The sequence below is a fragment of the Echinops telfairi genome, unplaced genomic scaffold (assembly GCF_000313985.2).
Source record: "Echinops telfairi isolate 266 unplaced genomic scaffold, ASM31398v2 ScPeMD7_21;HRSCAF=78, whole genome shotgun sequence".
Lineage (NCBI taxonomy): Eukaryota > Metazoa > Chordata > Mammalia > Afrosoricida > Tenrecidae > Echinops > Echinops telfairi.
The window spans coordinates 5,878,575-5,890,143 of NW_022103918.1; the positions used below are offsets into that span (position 1 = coordinate 5,878,575).

General features: G+C 40.7%; 1 protein-coding gene across 22 annotated transcripts in view; it reads left to right on the top strand.

Moving 5' to 3' along the window:
• Positions 1–11,569, top strand: part of PLEKHA5 (pleckstrin homology domain containing A5) — a 256,011-nt gene that overhangs the window by 94,254 nt on the left and 150,188 nt on the right. For 4 of the 22 annotated variants that reach the window (XM_045288453.1, XM_045288452.1, XM_045288454.1 and 1 more), the window contains exon 1: positions 6,964–6,999. The exons of 10 other annotated variants lie outside the window; for them this stretch is intronic. The gene's annotated coding sequence lies outside the window, so the exon portion shown is untranslated. Of the gene's footprint in view, positions 1–6,959; positions 7,000–11,569 lie in introns of those variants that run through there. 8 more of the 22 variants (XM_045288449.1, XM_045288448.1, XM_045288450.1 and 5 more) reach the window with 4 other exon arrangements.

Consider the following 11,569-nt stretch of genomic DNA (forward strand, 5'->3'; position numbering starts at 1 on the left):
AAAAAAAAGAAGAAAAAAAAGAAAGCAATAGATACTGAAAAATACTTATTAGATAAGGGAAGAAATTGATGGATTGGACAGTCATGAGATTAAGGACATTCACATTCTTCAATATGAGAGTGTTAACAATTCCATATGTATAATAAAAACTACCATATTTAGCCAGTAGAGTTACAAAACACGGGAAAAACCTACCCCTGGGTGACCCCTTGCTTTGAAGGCCAGACCTGATAAAGTGATCATGTGCAGCAGAGTAGAACAAGCACGGCTCCTTCTAATGTCTTCTCACAATTTCTGAGCATCGAGGCCCTGCCACACCTTTCCGCATATGTAAAGTGGATAGTAAATCCTGTCTGCTAGCATTTCTAGACAAAAGAATGGATCATGTACTCACAACACCTAGAGTGGCCCTCAATTAATTTGAGTTGGCACCCTGTTAGTGAGGCTGTTGTTCTGGCTTAGGAGCTTTTAGCTTTTTCCCTTCCTTGTACATTTTTCAACTACCATTTTGGAAATAGTATGTACTAGTGGTTTTTCCATGGTTCATAATTAAGAGAATGAGAAACTAACCCAAATAGGTTTTTTGATTCCAGAATGGATTGGCAATGTTGACATAATTAAACTTTTCAAGCCCTTGGTTGTTGGCTGCCATAGACATAGAAGAATTTGATAAGTCCCGAGTGCCACTTTGCCGTACTGCTTTTAGAAGTAACTATCTCGCCTGCCAGCTGGGCCACCTTTGCTGTCCTTCATTGGTTCCCCAGCACTGTCTCTCCACATTACTCTTCCAGCGTCAGGAACAGCCTTGCTCTGATTTCGCTAGACCCTTGGGTGATATTCTCCACAATTGATCTTTGAAACCTCTTTTCTCTTAGTTTCCATAACGTCCTACCCTCCTGGGTCTTATGCTGTGTTTCTGGCACTCTTGCTGGCTCTCTTTCCTCTGCTTCAACCATGCTTATTCTCGTTACCTTGTAATGGCCGTTTTGAAAGATACTACTTTATTTCTGGCTGGGACAGTTGTCTGCTCTTTGCTTACATTTCATTTGTCGAATGCTGCTAACCTTGACCCCACTTATCTATCACCCAGGCAACACTCCAGATTCCTCCATTGTCTCATTTTTCCATAGCACTTAACCACCTTTTAACATAGTAGGTGATTTACTTTTTATTCTGTTTACATAATAGATAGAATGATAGAATAGAATCCCCAGGAAGGCAAGGATATGTTTACTTTGTTTTCACAGATAAATCAAGCCCACAGGGCCTGGTACATAGCAGGCATGACTGAATAGGGTTCTAGGAGTTCCAAGACTTTGAGAACACGTATACCAAGTCATAGAATGAAACCCTGTTGTCAAGGTGATTCTGACTGAGTGACTTTGTAGGACAGATTAGAACTGCTCCATAGGATTTCCCAAATAGTAAGTCTTTAGAAGAGCATACAGTCTACTTCTCCTGTAGAGCAGCTGGTGGATTTGAACCACCAACCTTGCTGTTAGCAACAAATACATAAACCAAAACCAACACCAGCAGGGCTCATTTGCTACTAACCCTTAAGCTATCTCTCAAGCCTAGACCTCTTTCCAGATCTCCACAGTCTCAGAGACTGCCTAATGGGCACAACTGAAGCTGAGCTTTCACTTCCCCTACCCCAGGAAAAGTTAAACAACAGCTGTGCACCCCGTGCACCCAGCCTTACTCTAGCTTTGCTTCACTGTTCATTGCCCCCGCCTCCAATCTATTGGCAGATCCTGTTGACACTTCTTCCACAATCAATTCCAAGTCTGCTCACTTCTTTCTATCTCCACCACACATCCCCATCTGGGCAGCCATCATCTTTCATCAATCTAGACAAGCAGCAGGCACTCAATTCTTCAGGTTTCAATTCTGCCAGCATTATTTTTTGAAAATGTATAAGTCTGATCATATCACATCCTTCCAGTGGCATTCTGTAGAATAAAATCTAAAAGTCACTTCTCTCGCGTACAAATCGGAAACTGGTCGACTTGCTGCTTCACAGACCTCGTGTCTTTAACTGTTTCCCCCGCACCCCCCAATCTAGTAGCCACCTCGGACCTTTCCCTGGCAGTGCGGTCACTTAATCACTTTTAACTCTCTGCATAACCAAACTTATTCCTGGCTTAGAGCTTCTTTCCCTCATGAGAATGCAAGTACAATGAGTGTGTAGACCTTTCACTGTTGCATTATTAATATAAAGTTGATGTTTTATAAATATTTGTGGAATTAATTGAATGAATTAATAGCAAAGGGGAAATTTTTAAGAAGTGACAAATTGTTGAATTCTCAAGATCACATTTTAATTCTTTGATGAAGAACTTCATTATGAAGAACATCATTAGAGTGCCCACTTTGGCAGCACATATACTAAATTTGGAGCAATATGGGGGGTGGGGGGTGAATGTCAATAGAATGGGGTTGAAAACTGACTATTTTGATTTTGTGGGAAGAAACAAGTAATTGTGGCCCAGTAGAAAGCAGGAATGATCCTGCCCCACCCTCAATCTTTCTTTTCATCTATTCAACAAAATATTCTAAGAAAATATTTTTTTCTCTTACAGTTCTTGTATTTGACAGCAAAATTATTTTATGTATGCTTTTGTTTTTCTAGTAAAGCTTGAGAGGTTTTCTTATAGTCTAAGCATTGTCTGTATCAAGAGACAAAACTTGAATTTCAAAGTAATATATAATTAGGTCTATTCATTATCATGCCACATGCTAAGTAGATGCTAGGGGGCTTATTGCTGCAGTAAAATCACTAGGATATTTAAGTTTATTTTATGAAATTATGTTTTAAAATTTTCAGTGCTTTTTGTCAGACAGTAACAAATTATTATGCAGAATTATTTATATCTCTACCCAAGACCCACATTTTCTGGGGACTTTTCCTGTTAATATTCGTTTTTCGTTGCACAACCTGGGGCTCATTTCTTACTCTATACTTGGTGGGGGGAATGGGGAAACCTAATCGTATTAGTTATTAATGAATTTTTTTTAAAAATCAAAGGTCTTATTTTTTAAATGTCCCCTGGATATTTCAAAAAGAGCAGTAAAATATGGAGGGGCTTCAAAAAGTTGATGATAAAATGGGATTACACAACAGTGGAATTTTCCCACGCACCCTTCGAAGCCCCTAGTACATAGACAGGAGTCAGGCGACTCTGACCAATGATGGAATGACACCGCTGTGTCTCAGTGAAGAGTATATCATCATTAGTCCCAAAGGATTAAATGGCGGCAGAGGTGGTGCTGGCTTTTTCTCCCTTGTGGTTTACTTTTCGAATCTTTAGGATACCTTTTGCTACTACCCCCTACCCCTTTTAAGGTCCTCCCCTGTCCTTGATTAAACTTCTTTTAGACTTGGAACTTTCAGTTGCTCAGCAGCTGTGTGAGTCTAAATAGGAATTTATGCACTGGTATTGGACATAAGGGCTAATATTGGACTTATGAACTTGACCTGGACCGCTCTGGGATGTTTCTCAATATACAATTGCTCTTTTATACAAAGCCCTTTCTTATACACAGATGAGTGTCCACGAATTTGTTTCTCTAGTCAACCCAGTCTAACATAGCAGCTATCCAGTCTCCTGCAGCCTCTGTCCACTTTGTCACTCCATGCTCTGGCTAATCTAGAACACTGGCTATTCTACATCTGTATTCTCAGCACATCATTCGCTTGCCCTGGCTTTTATGTTTTGTCCACCTTGCTCTTTGTCTCTTCTCCTTTTTTAGAGTGCAGTTTGTTTTATTGAATATATTACAAAAGAGGGTTTAGTCAAAAAGACCAAACCCATATCATCATCAGATTCCCACGGCAGCCAGGTTAGCCGCAGCGCAGGGCGCGAACCCGGTCCCACGGAGTCGCAGCACAATGGGACCTGCTCGGCCCGCCGCCCTTACCACCTCCTTTGTCTTTTCTTATTGAACTGTCTCTCCTTCTTCTTTTCTGCACCTGGAATATCTTGTTCATTCCTTTTGCCAATCTTGCTCATGTGTGTCTGTGTATCTTAACTCCCCCCGCCCGCCTTCCCTTAGCTACACACATGATTCCAGTGGAACTCTGTGATAAAGAAGAGCAGCTTCAATAGACTGCTCTTGTCTTTTTGAGCCAATTCTGACTCAGGGCCACCACACAACTCTCCCTGGTCTCCTTGTCGGTGCCACGCTTGGTCTCTTCCCCACGCCTGTTTCCAGACCCCCTTTGACGGCCCACTTCGCAGTCTTTCCACGGGCTTCTTGGCTCAGACTTCAGTCTTCATTTAGGCATTTCGGAAACGTCACCCTCCTGTCAAAGTCTTTCCCAATTCCCCTCACCAATACGTCTCATCTACATGCTCCAGAAGAGCCTTACCGTAATTCTATGTACTCTTGTCTTCCAGGCCCCAGTACTCTTAAAGATAGAGATAGTCATGTTTGGTTTTTTCCATTGTGCCTTGCCTTGTACCATGGCCTCTATTTGTTCTCAGTAAATGTGTATAGACTAGCATTCGATTCCTCATTTGTTTTTACTGAAGAATAATCTAGATAACTGATTATTTCCACTGTAGAACTAGTGATTAGTTCTACAGTGATTAGTTCTACAGTAGGCTTTGGACTGCTCACTGCAAGGTCAGCTGTTCAAACCCACTAGCTAGCTGTTCCTCTGGAGAAAGATGAGGCGATCTGCTCTTGTAAAGATTTACAGTCTTCGAAGCCAAAGGGGGCACTTCTGTTTTGTACTATAGGCTTGCTGTGAGTTGGAATCACTTTGATGGCCGTGGATTTGGAATTATTTCTGCAGAATTCCCCCATGCTGACTCATAAAGGATTTAGACTTCACAGTTGATATCTACAATGACATGTTTTGATATGCTGTGTGATTCTTGGTATTTGCATTCATTCTGTCCTTTTTTCTTTAGAAACTGAATGATTACGTATGTAGCGTGCAGTATCCACAAATGTGGATGTTAAGAATAAGTTAGTACTCTGGTGGGATACTCAAGAAAAGGATTTTGTGTTGGTAGTTTCCTTGCAATATAACAACATCTTAAAAATTTTTTATTTTCTTCCTTTTTGGCGTAAGTGTTGGAATTTTATCTGGTTCCATAAAGTGTTCCATGGTTGTGTTTTCCTTAACATTTGAATTTTGTAGCCTCTCTGAACCTTGTGATGATCCTGTCTGATCGCCTGTGAAACGCCTCATCTTAACTGCTGCCATGTGCTCTGTCTTGCTACTTCCTGTGACTAGACAGCTGTGACTTTTCTCATCCAGTAGGCTTTCCACCTACAATTTGGTAGGAGAGGGGCTATTCACAGAAGTGAAACATTTATATGTAATGGGTATAGTTTAGAATAGAGAAGCAATAGAACTGACTAGATGAGTTGTGAAGAAAGAAAAAGCAGAAATTAGTGGCACCCATCAACCACGAACTCTGCCAGCCAGAGCCCTAGGGGCCAGATGGTACCTGGCTACCACTATCAGCCACTGTGATGAGAATCACAAGGGAAAGTCTGGGACAGAGTGGGAGAGAAAAATGTAGAACAACACTCTGAATACAAAAAGACCAGATTGGTTCAATAGAGATTTGTGGAACCCCGAGAATATGACCCAGATACATTGTTCATACCTGAAGCTGAACTTACCCCTGGGATCACCTTTCAGCCAAACCTCAGCACCATGGAGGCCTGGGATTCTCAGAAGCAACCACAGGTGACCAAAAGGGTAGCATTTGTACAAAATAAAGTCCAGAAGGCAGATGAAATACATATACACGGTTGAATGGGAAACTAACATGCTTTGTCAACTTTCACCCAAGCCCAAATTAATAAAGGAAGAAAAATTAGTGGACCCATTTGAAGATGGTGGGGCATCCCTGGTTGGCCAGTGGCACGCTATCTTGGCATTGATATGTGTCAGATATACCAACACTTCCCGTTTTTGCTTCTTTGCTTAAGGTAAAACTAGGAAGTGGCTATGCAAAAGCTGTCTGCCTGGTTTGGGTGGCAATGTAGCTACTGTACTAGATTCCTATTTATGGGAAATGAAAGGGTCACAGTTAACAGAATTTAAATTTCTTGCTTATTGTTTCCATTTTGCAAAACGATATGACCTTTGCAGCAATTAACTCAACAAATCAGGCAAACTATTTGATGACATAAACATACATATACAAGCCATGTGGCTGATTTGGGGCATTCTTGTAAAACTTATTCTTTTGAAAAAAATACCCATTTCTCTCCATAGGAGAAAGTAAAATACCCATGTACAATTTGCAAATTGTTTTAATTAGGTAAACAGACAAGAGAACAGAACTACAATGTGAAATATGGGTAGCCTAATGTATGGTTTGTTTAGGAGCCCTGGTGGTTGGTTAATGGTTGCATGTTAGGCTGCTAACTGCAAGGTCAGCAGTTCAAATCCCCCAGCCACTCTGCTGGAGAAAAAGTAAAGAGTTAGGTCTTCGAAACCCACAGGGGCAGGTCTAGTTCTACCCTGTCCTGTGGGTCGCTATGAGTTGTCATCACCTTGATGGCAGTGAGTTCATGGTTTGCTTAATTTACCAGTGGGTATAATTACTTTGGTGATCACATCCTACATGTCTTAATATTGAATGTAGAAATATTTTCCAGTCACATCAAGTTAAAAGAAACATAAAAAATCATGGAGTTAAAACCAAATCATTTATCATTTGGTGGCTCTCTTTAGTTCATTGCAGTTAATGATCTTCCGTTGAATTTGCAGCTCTCTGAGTTTTGTTGGGAAGTAGGGCATCACATGCTGAGCTGAAATACCAAGTCATTTAAATCAGATACTGGGCATGCTCACATGAAGTACTTACTCGCAGAGATTGCGTGTGGTTCAGTTTCCTCTGTGGGAAGAGCAGCAAAGAGATCACCATTGTGCCCTTTCGTCATCATTCTGTCAGAGAGCCTGTAATTCGTCTTCGGAAGCCAGAAGCCTGAGAAGACCGGGAGGGATTTTTAGCAAAAGGCTATCTGGTGAGTTAATTAGCTGTTGTATTTTATCTTGCTTTCATCAGTCCCTAGCAAGGCTCTGTCTCTCCTTGCATCTTGTTTAGTCCTAAGCTGAAGCTTTGTGTAGCAAGTTAGTTGGCTAAGATTGGGAGAAATTTGTTTCTGCAGTCAAAAATCTCACTCTTCTAACATATTTCCGGTAGGTTTCTGAGGTGACAAGTTCATAAATTGCTATGATGATATTCCTTGTGTTCTCCACAAATCTCATTTGCTCCCTGGTGCTGAATAATGCTGGCAGAATTGTGCTCAGGGAGACTTCAGCATTTGTCTTATTGGAAGGTGTAGCGTTTTTGTTCTTACATTTTCACGAAATCTCTGTACTGTGTGTAATAAAGTGAAACCTATTTAATGGAGTTAACAGTTCTTGGAAGGAAACAGGGGTGTGTGTGTTGCAGTAATATGTACATTCTGTTAAATGTTCCAGAAACAAAGTTTGCTTTGTAATACTGTGAGGGTCATTTGAAATCATCTAAAATTAAATGAGTTTCACAAGTTTTGGTAAAATATAAAATGTTATAATTAGGCAGTGTACATACTTAGAATTTGTTCTATTTTTAGCACCTGTGTTTGCAGCACAGTAGTATTTATGCCGTTTTAGGGTCCTCTTATTCCTGCGTTCACAAAATGGTAAATGCTAGAAAAATAATGAATATTTAAATGTTCTGTGATTTTGACTTTTCTTTTCAATCATATAATTCTGATTGAGAAGAGCTCATGTTCCACTATGAAGTTAAAGGGGAGAAATTGTAAGTTTTTTAAAAACCATGCAAATATTAAAAATAATTTCTCATAATACCATGTAATATTTAAAATGTACAAATTATTTACAGTATAATTTTGATTTTATGTTCATAATAGATTAACTTGGCAATCAAACCTCCAAGGTATTCTAGGGATTAAAATTGCATCACTTTGCTTGAAATAAACGGTTCCTTTTTTTAAGATTTGAAGAGAATGCATATAAAATTACCATCTTTATTTCCTTGGGGGAAAGCTGATGTTTGTTAATACACATAAATGTCAGGTAGGGAATTGGAGGCAAATAAGAAGGTACTTTAAGGAGTTTGGGGTGGGGGGGTGGGAGGGTGGAAGAGCTGCGTGGGGGACAACTAGGAAGAGAAGAGTCAAAGCTTAGTACCTTCAAATGCCAGGCAATTATGTGATGCTTTCCTGAAATATCTTTATTTAGTGAACTGCCCCCACTCTGCCATTTTCGAGGATTGGCACATGTGAAGGAGGTGGGTGTCTACTTAAGCCCTGTGTGTTCATGGAAAGGGAGGGTTAGCTGCTAGAGGTAAGGGCTGGGTGGCGGTACTCAAGTCTATTACCACTTCTTAAGACTGACTCACTTGGGTGCCCTTGGGCAGCATGCAGAACCTGTTTTTCTCCACTTAAATTTTAATTTAATACTTTGCCAAAGCTCATTTAAGGTTCCTAACGTAACAAGGTTATTTCAAGGACTGTGACAAAGATTCATGAAGACTGCCAGTCTCTCACAGATAGCTACTGTGGGGGAAAACAGACACATGTTTTTAATGTGACAGGGTCCTATTAACTTTTTGTTGTAACTGAAAAAATATTGCAAATGTGTGAAATGTATAAGTACTCATAATTTGGGGGGATCTACCAGAAATCCATGAAATGCATGTGTATTATATATTAAAGACAGCATAGATTCGATTACAACCCCCTTCCATATTTACTAGATATGTAGATAATTTGTAGATAATAGTATGGAATTTTCATGACAACACCATGTTTTATGCTGTTTCTCTTAATCTATTTAATAATCCCTATTTAATAACTCTGATCTTGGGCCTCTTCATAAAGTCAAAAGGAGACTTACTGAGGAGATGAAAGGAGGGGAATGTGCAAAGAAAGATAACCATTGGCAAGTGTCTCTTTGCCATATTGTTATAAGTGAGCATCCTTATTTATATTCTGTTTATTTCTGAGATTTAGTCAATTACTTAATATGGCTATTCTAGCCACAGCCCCTTTGTGACGTATTGTAAATGCTAGCCTGAGTATAATCCGTTTTTGAGGGAGTTCCCCGTTTTGCTTTGGGGGGAGGACCAAAGTGGGATGTATTTTGCGAATCCACCATATGTAGGGTATGGCTCAAGAAACAACCTTTGTTTCCTTGGGGATATTGTCTGCAGAAGGCAAAAACCACATCTCCATCGAATCCAGTCGTCTTGTACCGTCCCCTTACTGACTGAGCATGAGCCGAAGCAAGGAGCCCTGCTCTGACTTTGGGATCGTTTGGCTTCTGGCTCTGGACCCTGCATTGGCTGCTGCTGCTTAGCCTTCTTGGGACTTGAGTCGCAGCCTATCACCTGACCTGATTTCACCAACTTCCAAAGCTTTGTGGATGATCACCATGATCTGGATCAGCCGTGGGTAATGCCTGGTCCTCGGGCCGTCTAAGGGCCAAAAAACCAATACTAGTGAACAAACACATGCCTCACCAAAGAGAAGCTGTCCCAGCCATCACAGTTGGGGTGAGTTAATTAAATGTTTGACCAGTATGACTAGCGAATGACGTTGTAAATATCTAAACGGCCCTTGGCAGAAAAAAAGTCCCCACCTCTGCTCTAGACGGGCACCCAAACTTCAGATTTGGGACTTACCAGCTGCGCCCACAACCACTTGAGTCATTTCCTTAATGCTCTGTGAGTTCTTTGAGACATTGTAGTGAATTGGAGAATCCTGGGGACATAATGGATTACATGGACTGAAGGAGTGATGATTGACATCAGGGAGAGTGGCGTGACATAGCTTTATGGTAAAGTCAGACATTTAGGATATCCTGTCATTTCTTCCTTGTTAAGACTACTCTTGTATTATTATTATTTTTTAAGAAAATACTTCTGTACTTTCCAAATTAAGTTCACTACTCACTTATTTAATTCCTCATCTCCTAGTTGAGGAACACTTATTTCTCTGTAACAAAACTCAACAGAGCTAGGAAATCCTAAGTGAGGGTGAATGTATGGTGTCAGCAGTCCAGTAGATTTGGGAGATAGGAGGCATCGGCCTTTCTTCTGGGCGGCAAGGGAGGTAGTAGTTCATAAGGCAGTTAGACCCACAGTCAATTTCCTTCTGTGATCCCTGGGTCGTCTTCTTCCCGTGGTTCAACCAGTTGCTAAATCCTGGATGGTCTCTTGCAAGCTTTGAGACGGCTTGTTTAGAGGTTCTAGCAGGGGAGTCAAGTGACCATATACCCTTGACCACAGGATAGTCCTCCTCCTATGGGAGAAGGTCGTCCTCGTCAACCGAGCGCTTCGGGAGGGAGCAGTGGACATGGAGCGGTGAGTGGGTGACAGATGTCGAAGCCAGATCGCCCTCACATCCCTCTTACAGGCTTTGAAGCACTCAGGCACTAATCACTGAACTAGGAGGCACAACAGGAACAGTAGTAGGTTAACTGACTGGTCAAGCCCATGAACCCATTACCCCAAACTTCTGAGCCAAGAACAGTAATTTGATGACATGGTTATTTGTACCTAAGGAGTATCAACAGCTGTGGCTTTTTTTGGCAGGGAGGAGGTTGGTGTTTTTGTTGTAGTGAACCCCTAAATTAGTAGAAACCTAACTAACTGCCTGGTTCATAGTTGGCATGCGCTAACTATTTATTGAAGAAATTTGTTTTCTTCTATTGTTTGTTTACTCTCAAGGCTTGGGAAAGATTATTGTTCCATTTTTATTTAATTTATTTATTTTATTGTTCCATTTTTAAAGATTCATTTTCATATTATTTCTTTAAGCACCATTTACATTATTAGACATTATCATGTGATCTTCATAACAGATTATTATAGATTGTCAGGGGTTTGCTTTTTAACTGAAAATAATGATTTACTGGCTGTGATAGAATTTTGTAATTATTTGTACTCTGGAACTATTGAAAATTTGGTGAATCTGGCCAGTATATTAAATGGGAAAATGTCCCAGCTGTCAGAGACTGAATGGATGCTTGGGTTGCCAGAGGCCTAAAACACCCCAGATGGGCCCATGGTGTTTGAGTTTGTCTCTCTAGTATGTTGCTTATGACAGTGGCTCTCTTGATAAATTCAAGTTCCACCATTGTTGAACTCCATTTGCCCATGAACTTTTGTGAAGCCCATTACTTAGCCTACCTGGCATTGCTTTACTTTTTAATAAACCATTAATAGATGGCTTTCAAAGCTACTTTAGAAAACCCACCAGTTTAAGCGGCATCTGATTGAAGACCTCAGTGCTGTCAGTGCTTCCCAAATTCACCTCCTCGGTTCCTGACTTGGCTGTTCCTTTCCATTGGGGCTCCTTCTTGGCAACCTTTTAGCAGCAACTCTTGTATTTGTAGCTCAAGTGTTTAGTCCAAGAACCTCATTTTTAGATTTCTGTTGCTTCATGCTCACATTCGTGCTGGGTTCACACTCCCTAACCTTTGCTGGCACCTACCATGTGAGATTTTGTCAGTAACATACATGCATAGGTTTGTTCTGCCTAACTCACTCTAACCGCGTTCAGTTTTGTGTGACCTATATTT